Source organism: Aulonocara sp. 'chitande type north' Nkhata Bay, linkage group LG5, assembly GCF_057382095.1.
Source record: "Aulonocara sp. 'chitande type north' Nkhata Bay isolate Kocher_YH1m ecotype deep benthic linkage group LG5, A_spYH_male_GT1.1, whole genome shotgun sequence".
Lineage (NCBI taxonomy): Eukaryota > Metazoa > Chordata > Actinopteri > Cichliformes > Cichlidae > Aulonocara > Aulonocara sp. 'chitande type north' Nkhata Bay.
In genome coordinates this window covers 12333545-12355087 of record NC_141348.1, presented here as the reverse complement: position 1 = coordinate 12355087, position 21543 = coordinate 12333545, and the positions used below count along the sequence as shown (strand labels likewise).

At 39.8% G+C, this 21543-nt stretch overlaps 1 protein-coding gene across 1 annotated transcript in view; it reads left to right on the top strand.

The window, feature by feature from the left end:
* cntn6 (contactin 6) overlaps positions 1–21543 on the top strand; it is a 142264-nt gene that overhangs the window by 49817 nt on the left and 70904 nt on the right. Inside the window, exon 2 of the mRNA XM_086291347.1 lies at positions 21381–21441. The gene's annotated coding sequence lies outside the window, so the exon portion shown is untranslated. The remainder of the gene's footprint in view (positions 1–21380; positions 21442–21543) is intronic.

The window sequence follows — 21543 nt, the reverse complement described above, 5'->3', positions numbered from 1 at the left end:
TAAAACTCACCTCTTCTCATTGGCTTTTAGCAAGGTTTAACTTATTGTTTTAATTTATTGTTTTATCAGTGAGGTGTTTTATGTACTTGTGTTTTATTGTATTTTATATTTGTATTTTATTGTACAGCACTTTGGTCAGCCTCGGTTGTTTTTAAATGTGCTTTATAAATAAACTTGACTTGACTTGACTTGACATGCTGGCGTAAATAAATGTGAATTTACTCACCCTCTCTGCCTACAGAAATGGCAGTGTTAGTAGGCTTGGCACCAGGAAATTGAGTCAGGTTAAGGCTTCAGTCGGTGTGTTACTCAATTAATCTGTCAGGCGACTTGTCACTTTCGCACAAAATTATGTACATATAGTTGTTCTCTGAAATATACTGATGTTGTCCACTAGCTTCATGAGGTCATTGCATTTATGTTTTGTTTTTTTCATAAATGCGTCACATATGGAACTCGCACAATAAATCTAAATTATTTTTGATTTACAGGTAAGACTCGGATGAACAAATGAAATGTTCTATTCTTAAAAACTGCTAGATAGGATGACATTTTGACCTGATAATTTTCCAGCGGAGCTCAAAACCACGTCTACTTAAACATGTAATTTTGTGGTTTAGAGTCAAGCCCATGAATCAGAATGATTCACCAGTTAAAAATGCAATGATTTAAAGATCGAACGTGTCTCTTTTGTCTTGTAAACAGCCTGTATTTGTATAGCACTTTACTTAGTCCGTAAGGATCCCAAAGCGCTTTACATTACATTCAGTCATCCACCCATTCACACACACGATGGCAGATACATTGTAGCCACAGCCGCCCTGGGGCGCACTGACAGAGGCTGCTGGACACTGGCGCCACCGGGCCCTCTGACCACCACCAGTAGGCAACGGGTGAAGTGTCTTGCCCAAGGACTGTCGGAGCCGGGGCTTGAACCGGCAACCTTCCGATTACAAGATGAACCGCCAACTCCTGAGCCATGATTGCCCATGATCTGTTGCTGATATTTTCACTATTAATTTTTAAATGTAGTTTTATTTTATATCACTCAGGTAACCTTTGATCTTTAATCATCTAGAGCCTTGACGACGTTTTCAAAGCTCACTTACCCATTCAAATTAAATTTAATCAGTAGCAGGAAGACCGTGTAACTGATATAATTCTAGTACCAACCTTCAATATCTGAAAATGATAAAATGGCCAAATAGTACAAATAAGATGTGTGCTTTTCTTGAAATGTGCAGTTCAAGTGATGAACTAAGTCGTCTAAAATGATTAAAAAGTCATTTAAAGTAATTATTGGAAACACTCTAGTTCTACGTTACTTACAGGTAAAAGGGATCATTTTAGCATTTAACCAATAATATTCAAAAGTGAAGGAAAGCAAAATGAAGGATTTGTTCAATCTCTTTAAGAAATGTGACTGTGGTGGGTATGATTTGCTGATTCGTGGTCTCTAAGGGAACTGACTGAATTTATTTGCCATGAATTTTTGCATATTCCTCACATGGTGAATTTTTAAAAGTCTTGGGATCCCTAAATTTCTGATCGAGTAAAAATATTAATGTGTCCAATACTTTGTTTAATCACAAATACCTGAAAAAAGAAATACAGTCACAGCAGATCCAGCAGTAGCATGTGTTTGGCTCTAATTAGCACTTGTTAACACTGAAAAAAGCCTTACTGTTTGTGGCTTGTTAATTTTGAAACGTGACAATTAGAAAACCAGCTGTGACTTTTTCTTATACCTACTTGTTCTTTGTTCGTTCTTCTTTGATCTCCGTAAAAGAGCCAAAGTTGACCCTGTTGGCTATATACAACACTATATAGAACACACTTATTTTTCTATTGAGAAACAGGCATCGAGAAGCAAACAAATATGAAATACAATGGTGAACATGGCAGTTGTTACACCTGCTTAATATCAGCATATTAGTGATGCTATTTTGTGCTTGTTAGAGACCAGGATGTTAGCACTGTTTGTGCTTATAGAGAACTTGTGTCAAAGTGACATTTTAGCAAGTGAACGGTGAACTACAAGCCCCATCACTTGTGCCAGAAAGCTTGAAATACATGTTCACTGTCAGCCTAAAATGCAATTCAGTATTCCCCCAAAGTTAAAGTTGGAAATGTCAGTGTGTTTCCTGGAGTATCAGTAAGTTCTTTGGCAAACACAACTAGTTAGAATTCTGTGTGTGTTGCTTAGGTGCCAGTAAAAGAAAAAAGATGTAGAATGAAAAATGACCTTCTTTTTTGTCACATTGCCGTGTTCTTGTTGAGCTTCTTTATTGCAACACTGAAGTTTTTAGAATGACTTTGTAGCTGTTTGTGAAAATAACCGTAAACGTGGAAGCAGAAACTGAAGAATAGAATTTTTTCGTCTTTAAAACTGTGAAAAGTTCATTCAAAGCTGCAGAAGATTTCCAGAGCCAGTGTTCACACTAGAATCTGCTTCTTTGTGCTGAAGGTCTAACCTGCATAACTGCGTAATTTTCATGAACACGTTGCCAGTTTTTCTTCTGCTCTTGTCTTTGCTGCGTCATTCTTTGCATCAGTGTTTTTTTTAATAAGGCAGAGACTCACCTTTCTCAGTGCTCGGCACACATATATCCCTTGTTTGTGTGACAGGTAGTTAGCTTGTTAGTGTCTGACGAAGGATCCAGGTGGCTCGGTAACCAAATATAGACCAATCACCCAGTATAAGGACACACTGATGCAACCTTCTGCATAAATTCATGCTCATAGTGTACACACCCATCAAGTTTCTTTGTCCTAGTTTTTATGTATCCACTGTCTCTAATTTGAACACAGATGTCTGACTGTACAGCTCTCATCCTAGGTGTAGAGGATTGTTTCATTATCCTCAGAGTGTCAGGGCATTCTTTCCTCAGTCGTACAGCCTAAATGGAGCCCGAGACCTAGCGGTAATGGGTGACTTGTCTCCTGGGTTGATATTCTCAGGCCCAGGCTCGGGGAGAGACAAATTAATTGAAACCACTGGGGTGCATGAGAGGGCAAGCGTAAAGGAGGCTGTAGGGGATACTGCTGTTTCAACCAGGGATAGGTATAGCCATTTGAGGGGTTATAATCTGGAAAAAGGCAACACCATATCTCAAATTTCAAACCCCGAGTTTGAAATAAACACCTGAACTCCTTTAAAAACCAACACCTAGCTCCTTGTGAATTACACACACACACACACACAAAAGAAAAAAACAAACGCGAAAGTTGGTGAACCACTGCTTTCATGTGGTCGAAAACCTTAGCACAGGTAGGAAACTGTCCTCCAATCATCTTTAATCTCTTGAACCTCTTGGAATTTGTGCTCAGTTGTGCTCTTTCACCAAATTTACATTGAGTTACAAGTAACTCCAGCTTGCAACAAAAGAGGGAGTCCACACAAGTATATTAATCATTAACCGTTTTATTGACGAGAGATGAAAGCAGAAAAGTCTATGTATCAGTGGTGCTTGCTTGGATGTGTGAATAAAGAGTCCATCAGCCCAGGAGCCTGCCTGTCATGTAGAGGAGAGAAGAGAGCAAGAAAACGTGGCCAGGCCATCTCTTTATACACTCTAAGCCACAATCACAATCAGCCAGCTGGCTGGGCTTCTTCAACTCCACCCAGAGTTACATGACCTACAAAGGTTGTCTTTGTAGGGTCATCACAACTGAAGCTATTTCTCCTCAAAAATTCAGATTTCCTCAGAGTCCTTCATGCCCTGTCCTTTTCTCTCACGTAAAGAACAACAAAAGTTTGGATGGTATGTTGATTTAGTAGCCCTTTAGCCATCATGGCCTACTCATATTTATGCAGCTAGAACAGCATTCGCTTGTCCTTCCTTTTTGGAAGCGACTCAGCCAAAGAGGGCAAATGGCTGTTGCTCGGCAACATGGGCATTGTGCGCATTGACTAGTGATTTAAGATTGCACAACCCGATCCTTTATTGATATTTATTTTTGGTTTTAGGTAATTGTCTGTAACATAAAAGCATATAATACTGTACTGAAATACAAAATCTAGTTTAACCACCCTTAATTCAGAAGGGAAAAAACGAATGTGCACAAATTTCTGGCATGCTATTTTTGACTGAGTGTCATTTTATGTGTCTTTATATGTCTACTGCTTATGTGTGTGTCATGCAGCCATACTGTTATACTTAAAAGAAAGGTTGCAACGTTACCAGATCTCTAAATAATTATGGATGTAGCTAAATAAATAATTGCACTTTGTTTATGAAACAACTGGAAAGGGTGTGAATTTCAAAAAACAAGCAGTGATTTTAATTACGACTTAATTCAATTATTATATAATTAACACTGTCAAAACTCGGGCTTCGAACAGCATTTGCAGCTGTACTGAACACTAATGCTATCAGCAAATTCATAACCAAAAAATGACATTGGGTCTGTTGTCTCGTTAATTTAAGTGTCTATTTCGTTGGTCAACAATGGATGCTGCGGCTCTGTGATCTTAATGAACTACAACTTAAAATTACATTTTTAAACATGCTGTAAATTAAAAGTCTAAGCATTTTACTTGTTTTATTTTTGCTTAAGATGACAACTGAAAAAGTCCAACAAAAAGCTCGTCTCCAGCTCTCACACTGTCCGTTCACTCTTATGCTGCTTTTATTGAATTATCACATGATTACATGTCATCCTCAACTCATTTAGTATTAATTCAGTTCACCTGTCTCTCACCTGGTCCATCTCAGGTGTGTGTGTGTGCGTGTGCGTGTGTGTGTGTGTGTGTGTGTGTGTGTGTGAGGAGGCGCACTCACAGTGAGAGCAGTAAAAGGAGATGCTAGCATGGGTGTAGCATTGCAGTCGCTTCCTCACAGTCAAAAACGCAGCTTATTCATTTAATACCAGTGTTGGATCTGATTTCTGATATTTGAAGCCAAGGCATCGGTATAGAGTTGCAATTGGAAAAAGTTGGATGGGTGCATTTCTTTATGGTTCAGTCAACTATCCATCATGCTGAGCTCACACTAATCATAAACACCAGCTGTCCAGTGCCTATTCTAGTAAAGCCTGTTCAAACAAAATGTTTGAAAAGAAGAAAAAAAAAGAGAAAGGCAATATCACTTCTTTTAATTCTAAAGTAGAAATTGTAGGCAGAAATTGATTTAATGGTTGATTTAAGATAATTATATCTGGCACAATGACGTGGACTCTGTTCTTGTTGATGTGAACAACAAAAGCTAGACAGATTATCTTGGAAGCATACTTGCTTTTCCCACCGACTGATTGAAGAAAGAAGAACCGTTGTTGATCTCACAATAACCATATTTTATCTGTTGGTTTAGAGACAGGAAGGCTTTTGCCCATGCTTTGTATCAGAATTACACATATTCCTCAAATGGTTGCATTTGAGCACTTACTAACACAGACAATGGAATAATTCTCCAAAGTCTGACATTTTTCTTTGAACATATTCTCAGGTGAAATTGCTTTTTTTTTTTTGAAACTGAACTGTGTGCAAAGATTGTTTTGCTCTCAGCGAGGTGATTCCTGATTTTTGCAGGGCGTGACCCTTTAGCAGTAGAAGTCTCAAACCATTTGCATTCTGAAATTGAAATGTCTCAGCTTTCAAGCAGGTGCAATAGTGTTCTCTTTGACTATTTGTACAGCCACTTTGTGTGCAGGCCAGTGTTGTTAGATTTTCAATTTACGTATTTCTGCTGGCTGCCTTTGACCAGGGTAGGTGAAGTTTGACAGGTTTTTTTCATTAGTTTAAAATAACTTGTATGTCATTCATTTCAACACTGTTACCAGCCTTATTCTGGATTTTACTGTTTTATTATTGATAGATACTTTATTGACCATCCATTCTCTTTCACTTATCCTTATCAGGGTTCTTGGGGTTCTTGAGCCTATCACAGCTATCATAGGGCGAGAGGCACGGTACATCCTGTATAGGCCACCAGTTTGTCGCATGGCTAGCACAATGTAGCCCATTAATTCATTTGCCAAAGAGATCAATGTCACGGTTGGATGTAATCCATCTTAACTTCTCACCATGAATCTAAGAAAGAAAGTTTTGTTTACACAACATTATAAACTGATTTACATGAAGAGGATGGTTTTTAAAGATTAAGTTTAGTTTACTTGTGAAAATGTGTAGTACTCGCCCATGAAGACAGTCCTCATCATTTGTGGATCTGGACCAGCTTTTTTCACAGTTGGAAAACCTTGATGATGTCATCACTAAAATAAAGCAACATGACCTCTGACATCTTTTGAAAAGGAGGTATCATGGATAATGTATGCTCATGTGCCTTTGGTTTGTACAAGGGCTTAAAGGCTAGATGTGGGCCCCTGGTGCATCAGTCAGCTTTCTCAGGTCATCTGAAGTCATACAAGCCTAAAGACTGGTTGGCAGCTACCTGGCGGGCAACCAAAGAAATCACAAGCAGATTTCAGTGCAGCACTCTCTTTGGAACTGATTTCAACAAACAGCGTTTAGCAACCAGACCAGAAATACACATTTTTTCTAGGTAACGGAGGTTGCCAAGGGGTTGCCATCAGTCTTTAGGCATATGTGGCTTTGGCCTAATGTAGGCAGGTGCACAAGCTAAATCATTCATTCTCTTACGTCAAAACAAGAGACTGTATTAAAAGATACTCTTGTTTTCCCCGTAGATGTAAACAAACTTCTTTATGAAACCAGGGAGTTGCTCTCTGCTGCTGCCATTAAAGAATGCTGGTCTAAGGCATTTCTTAACTTTAGTTTTCAGACCATGTCCATCTTTATATACAGTTATTTGAAATATTGTTTTCTCATTTAAAGTCATTTCAACTAAACTACATTTATGAAATGTAAGTGAATAGATTAAAGTTACAGTTAGCTCGCTGAGTCTCTCACTTCTAAGCCCTATTAGTTGACAGCATTGTTTCAGTTTTATAAATAAAACATTGTTTGTGCTACGACCCTACAGTTGTCAGAACTGAAACTCTTTAATATTCTTTTATGCAAAACAATGAACCAGAATAAGACCCCCAGCTAGTCAAATTAGTTTTTTGTGGACACCCCACTTCACATAAACTAGTTCAGTCAGTTTAGTTCAGAGATTTCCATTTCTTCTTGGAAATGGTGTCATGTTGTTTTCTGCTGTTAGTTGCTTGTACCTTCAGCGTAACTCAACTCATTTCTTCATTTTTTAAAATGTTTTTCAAAGAAAAGAACACACAGCAGACTCAGTCTTCAGATTAGTGAATGTGAAAAGTGTTTTTCTTTCAATATATTGTTTAAATTAAGTTTTAGCTTTTGTGGCCAGGATGATTCATACACAATGGAGAAATGTGTGTGTGTTTGTGTGCTAAACAGAAGGACTGCTATCAGCTGATGTTGACTATCTGTTAGACCCTAAATCCACTGGTCTTTGTTGTGTTAAGAAGCTTTGAAGGCCTCATCATCCTTACAAATTAAAACTTAGACTTGAGCCTTTGCACAGGTTGTAGGCAGTAATCTTTCCTTCTGAAACTCTCGCTTTCTCTCATAACAACTTATTAGATGTGGTGCGATTTAATCTAAGCACTGGTGCAAACATATGAAATGCACATGAAAGAACCAGACACCAGTTAAAGAACACCAGACGTAAAACCCAGCATGATCTATATGCTAGCTCAAAGTGGGGGCGTGCAGATCCCTCCTGCAGGCTCTCACAGAGACTGACTCTACAAATCTCCTGAGAAGTGAGAGCAGACTTTTCTCTTTATCAAGCTTCTTCCAACAAGCCGCCACTGGAACCATTGAAGAGATTCAACCGTGGAAGCAACAAAATGGCATGAATTTTTTATGTAGTAACCGTATTGTGGGGGGGTCTTCATATTTTCTGCTGCAGTACCCAGCTGTGAGGCTCCTAGCTCGAGCAAGCTCCTTGTAGGCTCACTCCCATGATGTCAGGAAGGGTGATCAGACAGCCATGAACTTCATTTCTTTCATGACAATACTCAGTCAAAGCCCTGTCAAGAACAGCAGTTGCTGCTTGCACCCCACCTATACTAATTTTTTTTTTCTTTTTTTCTGTATGACCTACTGGAGAAAGGATGATAAAATCCCTCTCCATTGTCTGAAATACCACCACTATCTCCCACATTATTTAGGTGACTGATAGCTGCAATTGCCCAGCCAGTGTCGACAGAAGCCTGAGTAGCTGTGATGATACTGTATGGCATGATGATGTGGGTGTTACAGCATCAGCAATTTATGATTGAGGCTCTTTTTTTTTCTACAGCAAAATTTGTTTTGGTGTCACACACAGAGCTGCCATCGCTCACACTGAGAACTGTAATTTTCAGTGGACAGTTTTTCTTCCCAAGGCTGCCTCAGCTTTTCTTTCATGGGTGAAATATTCCAAGGTGCTCGCCGAAACGCTTTCATTTAGATTTCTGTGTGCCTAACTGAGGAAATACAGATGATTTTGGTTTTGGCGACATTGTTATTCCATTTTCTTCTGATTACCTGACTTCTTAAGTGCTGTAATTCAGGCTTACAAGGTAATTGTCAGAGTAAGAAGAATATTTACATAGACATCCTTGGATTTTTAAATTCCACATTAGTCAGTCAGAGATGCATTTATGTGTGTGTTTATTAAGACATTGTTAAGTCTCTCTGTATCTATTAGTTTCCAATTAATGTAAAACACAGTAAAGTAACTTTATTGAACTTTTATCCTCGAATAAAGTTTATAATAGACTCATAAAAGAAGTTAGAATGAACACAAGCAGCAAAGCTGCCAAACCAGAACAACAGCGGCCGTGTGGAGGGAAATGTATATTTGGATGACTCTCTAGGTGTTCCTCATTAAGACCGATCCGTTTCAACTTGCATTTAGTGATCTCACTACAATGTTAATAACTAAGTACGACTTTGTTTCGCCAAAAAGTTGTGATTCTGTATAGAATTAAAAAACAAAAAGTAATGATTTGCAAATCACCATATATTTATTAACAAATGGTACAAAGGACAAGCATAAAATATTGAAACAAATATTGAGTGTTGCCAATAAAACAATTAATAACAAAATAAGAGCACCGCGTAGAGTCTCCCAGAGGTAAAAATGGACAGGGTTTCAATGTTCTTTGAAAGAATATGTGGAAAAGAAATGCTTCACATTATAAAAAGAAACATTTCTCATTATAGAACCGCAAAGAACTTCATTTCATTATCTGTGGCATCTGTGTGTCTTGCATGATCTCTGTATGCAAGAAACAAGGACAAAACCCAGAACTGCACAGCCAGGCACTCAGGTGGCACTGCAATAAAAATAGGCAGGACACTTACATGGAAGTAGCTGCATGGGCTGAAAAACACTTTTTTATTTAAAACTGACCATGCAAAGAACACTACTGCCTGATCTGTGTTTAAATGACTTAATTTATTCATTTTCCAGAACAGGTTACTTAGCATATATTCTAACAGCCTATCTCATGTTAACTGTGCCTACAGATCAAACCAAAACATCTGGCTCACTAAAAAAATGAATAAAAATATAAAAACTGTTACATCACAGTGATAAATGTACTCGTCTTAATTTTTAGTTGTGTTCTGCAATGACAACATCAAAATGAATAAATAAATAAAGCATAAATCTACATCTTGACCAACTGTTCATTGCCACCCCAAAATGCTGGTTTATGTCTTGCATTAATAAGAAAGTCAAAACTTGAATATACGGACCCTTCAGGGTGTTTGATGTTTATGCAGATAATGCAGAGGTCAAGGTTAATATGTAAGATATCTGCAGGGCAAAAGGAAGATATGAGCATGGCAGTGTTACTGCCTTGAATTAGCACTTCTGTGCAGCTCTGTGAAATTCTTGTGGGTGTTTTATTACTTTGAGCGATATTTACTTTGAGTAAAACATTTTATAAAAGATTATACCAACACCATTACTGTTCTGGTTGACAAATAATAGCTTGAGCCAAGAGCAAAATATGTTTACTTCACTGTATTTTTTGTTGCTAAAATGTCTCATTTATCCAAAGACTAATAGACCCTCTGGTGATGACTTTAGCTTGCTTTATCTGTTTCTTTGTGTCACCTGACAAATGAGACTTTCCATTGTATTTTGCATTAAATTGACAACTGAGCCCAACCCACTGGAAAACCTGTACTGGGAACAATCAAATGGAGAGGAAAGGCCTCATGCAATATGGCTGCATATTTAGAAGCCCGAAATTTGAAACCATGAATTATTCATTTGTGGCACTTTAATGAATGGGAAAAGAGTTTCCCTATCATTCATAATCTGTACAGCTGCTGTAATGCGACTCTCTTGCTGCAGGCACTTAGTGGGGTTTCCAGCAGTCCATGTGATACCTACGCATGGGAAGAAGGAACTGAAATAAATGTTCATTGCATGCAGAGATAAAGGAACTGAGTGGTTTTTTTGTTTTGTTTTAATGTATTTTTGGTTTTACAGCAAATATACTGTAAAATACACTTTTCTAATAATTCTAATACTAATGATTTACAACTGAAAACATTAGAAATGCCTCTAGTTTGCGTTTCCAAAATCTGTGCAACATACTGTAGCAGCAGGCCTCAGAGAAACAATCTGAAACACTATCTGGATGCTCAGGGTCAGAGGCATCTTATATACAGTGTATGATTGTTTGAAGGTAATGTTTAAAGCGTCACATACAATAAAAATTACCAGCTGGATGTACGAAGGAACACAGATGCATGCTGACACTATAATGGATAATGACTCATTTTCTGAATTTGTGCTCTCACATACAATCTAAAATATTTTCACTCACTGCATTGGAAAAGTAACCTGATTTGTCCTTGATTTGCTTATTTATTTATGTGTTGGTACCTGTTCCGTTGGATTTGTGGTGATGAAGTCAGAGTCTCTGTATTTCTTGTCTGGATAGCCAGGGTGCCTTGTTATACATGTTAAGTATTCCTCTACTTATTCAAAACAAACCCCTGTTGCTGCTGCCAGAATGATAAAATGCACTCTTCCTTAGAGAATCTATTTTCATCCAGGTCGACCATACGCTGTGTTGCAATAGTGAATGCAAAGTCTCTTTTCAGACTTCCCTATGCATGCTGAATCACTGTTATAGTCAAGGACAGTAAGACAATGATCGTTTTGTCATTATGACTAATTGCAAGAATTCTTTGATTATTTATGAAATGGCATTTGTGATTTCTTGTGTCAGTTGAAAATGTCTATAGACAAACAGTTCTAAATATCTTGCTGGGTGAAAACACATCTGGTTGTGCTGATCACTTTTGAAATATGTGTTCTGTGATGGATTGACAACCCATCTGGAGTGTATATCATTTCATTCACACTTACATAGCCAGGTGTATTAGTATAGGCTCCTCTTCTGCCACCTTACCTAAGCAGTTGTGCTTGAGTCATTTGAGGCTCTTTTATAAATGGTTACCAGGAACAGACTCTAAAGCGTTGAACTGAAGAACTTGAGTTCTGTGGAAAGTCAAGTGTCTCAGAGTGTTGATTAATAAGGGTCCTTCACTTACCCTCTTCAGGTATTGTTTTTTTTAATTTTTTTTATCTATGTTAGCAATGGCATTTTATGGGGAACATGAAGTGCCCTTGCTAATAGCACTCGCAAGTCTCTATGACGGTGTGTGGTTTAACATATCCATATCCTTTTTTCTTTTTTTCTTTTTTTTGCCTGTTCCGTTTGGCTCTTTTGCCATCAGAATTATTGTCTAAAGGCAAAGAAAGATGCCCAACGGATTTACTTTACCAAATTGACCATCCCAGCCTTGCTGTAATGGTCCATTTGATTCACATTTTATTGTTTATTTTATTTTCAATTGCTGAATACGGGACAGACTTGACTGGGGGAAAGAAGGGGAGAAAGAAAGAGGGAAAGAGAAACAGCTGAGAAGAGGGTCGGGGGAGAAGGGCAAAAAACAAAAACCAACAGAATGGGCAGGAAAAAAAAATGCATCTATCGATCACCTGGATCACCTGTTGAGAAAGAAAAAAGAAAACAAGCAGAAGAGAACAAGAGTAATAGAATAAACCACATCACAATGATATATGGGAATATGACAGTAAATACTAAATATTAAACATTATTGTGCAGCACATAAGATCAACAGAACACAGTGTGCTTTGAGGTAGGAGCCAAAAAGGGTGTAGTTTGTGGGTGTGATCACCCGTGTGTACACCTGTGAGCATGGACGCGCTTGTTTTTTTAAAAGGTTCCTTCATGTAATGATCTGCTAGAGGGTGTGGGGGGGGGGCACAGCCCCGTCCTCCAGGGCATGAAGCAGGTATGGAGGAGATCAAAACTCCAGACATCCAGAGGCCCCCAGAACACAAGAGACCAAGAAAGACCAACAGAGGGGCAGCCGCGCCACTGTCCCAGAAAGAGCTGAGGAGAGTCCCAGATGAGGGGTCACTCAGCAGCCGCAGAGCAGAAGCCAGGGGGGTTGCAGTGACGCGCCCGTGAGCTCCGCTGGCAGCCAGCTGTGCCTGAGTGACCGAGCCCCAGGCCGAAAGGCCGGGGGCACCCCACCTCCGAAGTGGCCCGAGCGAGCCCCAGGCTCCAGGCCCCGATAAGCAGCCGCCAAGGAGTGAGCCGGTGTGTACCTGGATGCCCATCCCCAGACACAAAGAACCACCAACGCACCGATGTCAACGCACACACAGACACAAACATCCTTTCCCACCCTCATGCTCTCATATGCACTTACTCCACACTCAACCAACGTGGAGACAGACATAAAGAGACGCTGTACACACGATCACACTCCCCAAGCGTTATCTACGAACCGGGTCTAGGTACCCTTGCCCCTGGAGGGGGGAACTGCACCCAGACCCAGGTGGTGTTACCCTTTTCCCTGCGGTGGGGAGAGGCAGACTGCCCCGACTCCGCAGCAGCAGGGAGGCCCCACACTCCAGACCGCAGTCGGACGGCCAACTCCTCCTCCTAGCCCCCCCGCTCCAGCAGGTCGCAGAGAATGGGGGTGAGAGAAGACTCCAAACCTCCCTCCACCCGCTCATTGTAGTGTTGATGCATGTGTGTTCTAAGGTGCATTTAAAACCCAGGAGGGCATGGAGCTACCTGCCAGAGAGCAGCAGGTAAGCGCATAGTCCCTCCTGATAGCCCTCAATGTCTACGTGTATTTAAAATTGAGAGGCGGGTAACGACGCCAGGGGTGAGGTGTACACCATATCCACCGGGAGCTCCGTAGACTATGGGTACGACCCAACGCAGTATGATGACAAAGCGTGCAGACAGGCCAATCCACCATGTGCATTTCATGTTTTGCCTCTCCCATGCAAGCATGAAATGGACATGCATGCAGAATTTGCATTACCAGCAGGGGGAGATAATATATTTAAAACCAAGAAGTTTAAATAGTGAGCAAGGAAGAAATAAAGTACATTCCAGGGTCCTTGAACCAATTAATACTGGTGCAACTTACTTCAGCTTCTGCAGTAAGTTGACAGGGTCGCAATAAACATGCCCATCAATGCTTCATCAGGCAAGTTGTAATATTTATTTACCAACAGGTACTGAAACTAAGGATATTTACTGTATTTAATTTTTTTATTAGTTTTCTAAAAGAAATGGTAAATGGCCTGCATTTGTATAGCGCTTTTCTAGTCCCTAAGGACCCCAAAGCGCTTCACACTACATTCAGTCATTCACGCTCACATTCACACACTGGCGATGGCAAGCTACATTGTAGCCACAGCTGCCCTGGGGCGCACTGACAGAAGCAAGGCTGCCGGACACTGGCGCCACCGGGCCCTCTGACCACCACCAGTAGGCAAACATGGAGTTAGTATCTTGCCCAAGGATATTTGGCATGCAGCCAGGAGGCAGTCTGGGATCGAACCACTGACCTTCTGATTAGTGGCTGACCTGCTCTGCAACCTGAGCTACAGCCACGCCAATAACTAAATCACAGATCTAGTTTACTTTTAGTTAACTATAATAACCTGTTGGGTTCTTCTTAAACATTAGCCTCTTGTTGTTATTTGGGAACAAGAATTGACCATATTTCAACCAAAGCAAAGCAATCTTGGTTAGCAACCTGCATCTACAAATTCTGCAGATGAAACACACAAACAGATTTATTAGATGCTAAAAAAAAAAAAAAGCAAAACCAAAATCTTTCTGTACCACATAGCAAGGCAAATTATTTTTCAGATAATTTTACCCAATATAAGTGAGACATCCAACTTAGATCTCAGTCATAGGCATAGGCATTCCCAGTTATTAACAGTGTTGGTCAAGTTACTTGAAAAAATAATTAGTAACTAATTACTGATTACTTCTCCAAAAAAGTAATCCCGTTATTTACTGATTAATTATTTTTAAAAGTAATTAGTTACTTAGTTAATTAAAAAAAAAAACATGATACACATCCTGAATACGTAATAAAGCTACAGACCTTTCAACCCAATTCTATTTTTTATGCATAATGCATCATATTAAAACTGAACCAAATGGAAAGCATCTTTTTAAAAAAAAATTATGAGTTTTAATCTTTTGCACATTAAAATTAAAATTAAATTAAATTACATGCAACAGGCTTTGTCTTGAAGAAATTTGTTTAACATGTAAACCTGCATGTTTGCAAAAAACAAACTTTGTCCAAAAACCTCTCATGTTTAGCTGTTTTTTTGTAAAAAGATAACAATGTTAGCCTTTTCTGCAGCTATGGGGCATATATGGTATCACTCTTGGCTGGAAGCAGTACTTAAACAATGAAAAAAAACACAAACTTTGTCCAAAAACCTCTCATGTTTAACTGTTTTCCACTTTTTCTTTGGTCATTTTAGCCTTTTTGGCCAGGGTGAAGGGAGCACCTGCCATCAAACAAGAAGACAGCCTCATGTAACTACGACGGTGTTTGGTAGTTCACCTTACATGCATTAATGTAATAACGTGGTTAGCCTACAGAACGTAAATTACACACAAACACCATTTAGCTTCTCACACAGAGAAGAACAGCTGCTGCTGCCATCATCATACTCATCATTTCTGCTACACTGGCAGGGCTAGGGGCCAGGACTCTACTCTTCGGGTTTGTGGGGGATGTTGCTAACTCCGGGTCCGATAACAAGCACCACACCCGCAGTAGATGTGCACGGTGTGAGGTCTCGCAGCAATCTATCAAATACGGTGCATTTCTCGGCTTTTAAAAAAACGCTATGCGTCGCCAGGTGTTTCATCGGATTTGAGGTGTTACCTCCTTTGCACAGTATCACAGTATCACCTTAAAGCACTTGTTGCAGGCTGCTGAGTTTGCATCTTTTGCATCTTTTGCTGTGAAGTACAGGCTCAGTATTTGCTGACAGTTCGAATGGCCCAGTTGAAGAAGCTGTTTGTTAGTCTGGAGGCGTTGGACCTAAGTGACCTGAGGAGTCGATCAGAGGGCAGCGGGTCAAACAGGTGGTGAGCACAGGGATCGTCTGTGATGGCCCTGGTTTTCCTGAGATGAGAGGATCTGGCGATGGCCTCCAGGGGTGGCAGAGGGTAGGGTTTTTGGACAGTGTTAATAACCCTCTGCACAGCCTTCCTGTTCTCAGTTGTGGCCCCTGTGTTACGGCCGAGAGGGCCCGGCTGTGGGTGTGGACTCAAATGCAGACACAGAGGGAGGCAAACGGGCGTGAACACAGTGCTTTATTTACAAGTGTCTAGTGAAATTACACAACAGGAGACTATGAATGCTATGAATTATGAAATGCTATGAACTGTGAACTGTGAGGCCAAACTGTGAACATGAAACTGAGTGCTATGGCTAGGTGCTGGATTTCACGGATGGAAAAAAGGGGCAGCGGCTTGGATGGAGGTACGTAGTCACTATAATGAGAAGAGACAAGTAGTCAGTGGCAGTCCAGTGAATCACAGCTGCAGGATTAGGCTATGGAGGTTAGGGCTTACGCGTTGCAGGTTTAAAGTGTCATGCGAGGAAGGGGTGTCCAGGGGGTTCCGGGTGAGGAGTGTCCAGAGAGGATCCAGAATATGCGTGGAGTGAGGGACTTGGCAGGGAGGCAGGCAGGTGTAGTCCGATGGTGGAGAGGAAGAAACCAGATGACAGAACCAGCGTCCAGGCGGAGATGAGAGTAGTTCGGGAAACGTGACTGCCAGGTGGGTCCTATGACAAAGAAAAACACGGTGAGGGAAAAGCAGTAGTTGAGGGTTCTCACAAGGGGTTCGCAGCCTAGCACTGACATGGGTTAGCAGAAGATCTGGCAGAGGTCTGTTGTGAATGCTGGTCTTATATGCAGGTGACTTGATTGGAACCAGGTGTGGAAGCTGATTGGAGTCTCTGCCTGAAGGTAGAACCCAGCGGAGTGGAAAAACCCCGTGCTCACCCGGACCATGACACCCTGCTTACCAAACACCCAGAGAGTAGGAAACCACTGAGGAACGTTAGAAGGCCAGCAGCAGCTTCTGGTCCAGGTTATTCTCCCTCTGGACAGGGAGGAAGAGCGGCTGCTGCTGGGCCTTCTTTAGGGAGTTTGTGTTATGGTCCAGGTGATATCAGCGGAGATGAGGGTGCCCAGAAATCTGAAGGTCGAGACAGATTCCACCCGTTCTCTATTCATAATGAGTGGGAAGTGGACCTGTCTGTCCCTCAGCTTCAGGTTATTTTCTGAGCACCAGTGCACGCCGTCTTATCTCCATCAGACATGAGCCCAACCACGGTGGTGTCATCTACGTACGGACATTAGAGTGGTTGGGTCTGAGTTTGACTGATTGAGGCCAGTTGGTGAGGATGGCTTTGATCCAGGAGCAGTTGGCAGTGGGGATCAGAAGGTGGTTCAGTTGGTAGTAATGTCTGGGATTATGGTGTTGAAGGCTGAGTCCACAAAGAGCATCCTCACTTAGCTCACTTTGTGAAGGTTAATGGTGTTGGTATCCTCCGTGGACCGATTTGCTCTGTAAGGAAACAGGTAGGGGTCGGGGGAGGGGGGTTGATGGTCTCTAATGCACTCAAAACACTTGATGACTACAGACATGAGGGCTATAGGTCTGTAGTCAATGAGACTGTCTATTCCAGGCTCTTTGGGTATGGGAATGATAGTGGAGGCCTTCAGACAGGTGATAAAGGTGGCATGAGTCAAGGAGAGGTTGAACAGCCTGGTGAGGATCCCTGCAGCAGTATGCTGGGATATAGATGCCATTGGGGCTAGCAGCTCTCCTGGGGTTAACCACTCTCAGTCTCCTCCTGACCACATAGATTTTCGGTTAGGAAAAATCTGGATGGTTTTGGTTGCTGTCACATTCTCTACACAGCAGGACAGACTGTGTGAAGATCTCTAAATCCTGCTGTTCAAAGATGGACCAGTCTGTCAGATCAAACCACCAGCCCTGTAGCTGGGGGATTTGGAGGACCCTAGCCCCATCACCACTTAAAGACTTTCTTGCTTACCATATACTAAAAGAACCTCATGGAAGAAAGGTTAAGTAAACCAACACTCACTGATCCATAATGTAGCCATGGAGATCGTTTTTGTGGTTTGACACATCTGCCATTTCCATATGACTGGATTTTTTACAGTCTAATTGAGGCATCATAAAAGAGGAAAATTACAAAGATGGTGATTCCCACTGGACTAATATAATACGAGAAGTTCTGTGTTTGGCATAAGAAAAGGTTGGTCATTTACCGTCAAACGTTTAATTTAAAAATTAAGAACATTGTAGATTTGTACTGGATTATGATCATATCAATGACAGATACAGCTATAAGAAAATTATTGGAAGTCCCAGATAATACTATTCCTACTTAAACAGGATTGAGCGGATACATATTTATAGTGTAGACATCTCTGGCATCTTTAAAGAAAAAGATGCAGGTAGGTATAATTTAATCAAAAAACCAATCAAGATATTCCCAATGTATGCTATCCCAGGAAAATTCCATTTTAAATGATGCAAGCAACAACAATTGAGTGCTTATGCAGACAATTTTAGAGCATAAGCTAGTAAGTTTCATTACAGTGAGCTGAGTCTTGAATTTCAATGCATTTCATTTCTTGAAAGGTTTCCACGCTTTTAAACAAGTTCCCAACGGAAGCTGTTTCTCTCTGTGTTTTCCTCAAGTATATCTCTTGTGTAATACCTGTTAGTTCTAAACAAAATCATTCTCAAATTAAAAATGTTTCCAGTTTTTTTACTTAAGGAAAAGACACCTCTGATGCTTGCAGTTTACTGTTCGCAGTGTTTTTCTTTCCCTTTTGGTTGCTCTTCCTCATATTATTATTATTATTATTATTATTATTTAGGCCAGGGCAAGCAAGGCTCTGTCCAGCTCCAGAATCAATCAGTCTTTTTGTGATGGCTCTGCAGGAGTCTTGCTGGAAACCAAATTGCACTGAGTAAATGGCCTCTGTGGTGCCTGTGCAGACATTCAGGTCATTATGATTAGTTCTGCAGTGTCTCGAAGCACGTGTTTGTGATATCTGACTTTTCCTCCTTACAAATGTTATCTCTTGTAGAAATGTATTTTCACATTCAGGAAAGTGGGACCAGTGTTTGTTAATGCAAAACATGTCCTATTTAATGTTACCCTCAATCCTCTGTGTGGGCTGTCATATGTGGAGAAGGGGGCAGCTGCTCAGCACAGTAGCTCTCATTCATACTATGACTACACCTTTGTAATTGTTGTTCCACAAAGGTAGGAGCTAAAATGGGTCACAGCCATTGACACAAGCTTAAAGCTAAATGAGGTGCTACAAAGTATCATAAAGCCTATGGTTGCTACTGCCCACGGAATTTAGTTGATATTTGTGAACCTACAGTCCTGTGAAAAAGAAAGTACAGCCCATGACTCAGTATCTTATAACAACCTTTAATAGCAATAACTTGAAGAAAGCCATTGTTGAGGAATTTTGGCCCACTCTTCCTTGTAGTTTTGCTCCAATTGACAGAGGTTTCCAGGCATTCATTCATTCATGCATCTCTCTGGAGATCCCACTACAGGATTTCATGAGTGCAGACTGGACCAAAATCTTCACCTCTGTTGGTAGTGATGGTGTAAATCTCCTCCATTTGTGCAAACATGCTCTGTTTGGTTTTTGCTTAATATGGTTCTGTGCATTACTACCAAACATCTCCACTTTGGTCGTGCCTGCTCCAGAACTTTTGCATTTTTGTATAGATGCAACTTTGTAATCTAAGCTGTGTTGCCATGTCCTATTTAGAAAGAAGTTTTCTCCTGGCATCTCTTACCAACAAGCCATACTTGTCCAGTCTTTTGTAATTCTACTGCCATGAACGTTAACATTTAACTTGCTGACTGAGGACTGTTTTGTTAGATGTAGATCTTGGGGTTTTTTGCAGGTTCCCTGAGAACTTTTTCTAAATTTGCTGGCATGTCCACTTCTTGGGAATTGTGGAAAATGTGGCATTGTGTCAACACATACCGCAGTGCTCCAGACTTGCAAACTGCTAAAACAACTTCTTTTGTAGTAGTGATCACACTTGCCGATGATCAGTAAATGAAGTGCACTTTATTATCAGCAGCATGTGAAAAGTAAGGATTTATCACGGGGATGCATATAAGTCTGCCTGTACAACTCTTAATACACTGTAAACACTGCAATAGTTACATCCTTTTTGCACATGCTCTACAGTAAAATAGCGAATGACAAAGTTCACAGGTTAGAGTCAAATATCAATCATATATATTCCACCTCTGTAATATTCTTTGTCAATATTCTTGATAGCCACCTCTGTTAATTCTTGATATTTATAATTGAGCATTTTTTAATATATTAGTGCTATTTCTTAAATTTGTAAAATCTGTAATAAATTGTATTATTTTAATAGTTTAGTCTGTTACTGTCTTGGATCAACTGTAACCCACATAATTTCCTTAGGGATTAAAAAAGTATTTATTTTTCACAGTCATGCTTTTATCACAACTTGGTTGGATTACTGTAACTATTTCTATGTGGGTGTTAGCCAGTCCTGCCGGTCTCAGGTTCAGGTGGTGCAAAAATGCTGCAGCCCAACTTTTGACTAGAATATGGAAGAATATTACCGATGTTTTATTGTTATTCAGATTGCTGCCTGTCCATTTTAGGCTTTATTTTTAAATGATTTTGTGTGTTTTTCAGTCCTTAAATAGCCTTGCCCTGTCTTATGTCTTAGAGCTGCTGTACTTGCACTGCACCCCCTTTCCTTGTCGCTCAGATCAGCTAATAAACAGTAATATCTCCCAAATTGTGGAATTCATTGCCATTTTACATTAGCTAGTTCTGTTCATTCCTTTTTTCATTATTTCTTATTTATTTTTCATTATTCATTATTACACAGCAGCTATGGAAACATTAGAGTCAATAAAGATGAATAGACCAAATAATTAATGTGATGATCTGTGAAATAACTATATATGTGACAATAAGACCTAAAGATTAGTACTACTAAAAGCACCAAAAGTACTAATAAAACAAAAATAAAATTCTCTGCAATTTTCGTTTTCATTAAATCTCTAAATGCTTTTCTTTCAACTGGAAAAGCTATACTTAATATGGATATTACTTAATACAAACCCAATTCCATACATGTTGGAATATTTTCCATTTTCCATGATTGCTGTATACTTTTGTTTAACAGTCAAAAAAGTAGTATTTCAGTAATTTCACTGATCAACTTAATTGTGTTTTGTAAAATATACAAAATTTGTACATGACTACTATTAGAGCAAACACAAATGGTCATGTCTAAACGAAAGAAACATATCACATATTATAAACAGTCTGACCTATTAAGCTTTAACTTTACAGTCTTTACATTAAACATAATGAACAAAGAAAAGATGAGAATTATTTTGACATTTCCACCCTCTGAAAACTAAACTAAAAAAACTAAAGCGGCTCACTTGAGCTAGAGAATGAATCACTTATAGAAACAAGGACACTATAGGAATGCATCCAATCTATCAGTATTCACAACTTATTGTACAACAAAGGAACAGTTGCTCTGTTTGATTTTTAAATGCTGATTGAAAAAACACCATGAACGAATATTACATTTGGCCGAAGGAGGAATTGATGTTTTAGCCATCCTACTGCGAGCAGCAAAATTATTATTTTCATATAATATAATCATAAAAAGAATTTAACATTGTGACAGGATAAAGCGTTTATTCTGATTCCTGCAGATCTATATATCTGAAGGTTTTCCCCTCACATAATTATTTGCAGCACCTCTCCGATGTACATTTTCTTTAGAAACATATCACTTATTAATCTTGTATCACTTTGTGCCTTCAATCTAGGGGATTTTAAAGGAATAGCCTGTTTGGTTGTGCAGATTGTATGGTTGAATTTAAACTCAGTTTGAATTCTCTTGTCATGAAAGTATTATTACAATCACTCAACATTTCCTCTGTTTTTTTTTCTTAGCTGGCCAAAGGACTGATTGTGTCTTACCTGTGAAGGAAAGAGCAAGCAGACTCTACTTCCTGTGAGTATTCAATCAGTGTGAAACATGCTTGTCTTTGGCCTTTGTGATTTATTGCATGCTATAAATGACTGACTGACTATAAATTACTGTTTTTCCAGGTAA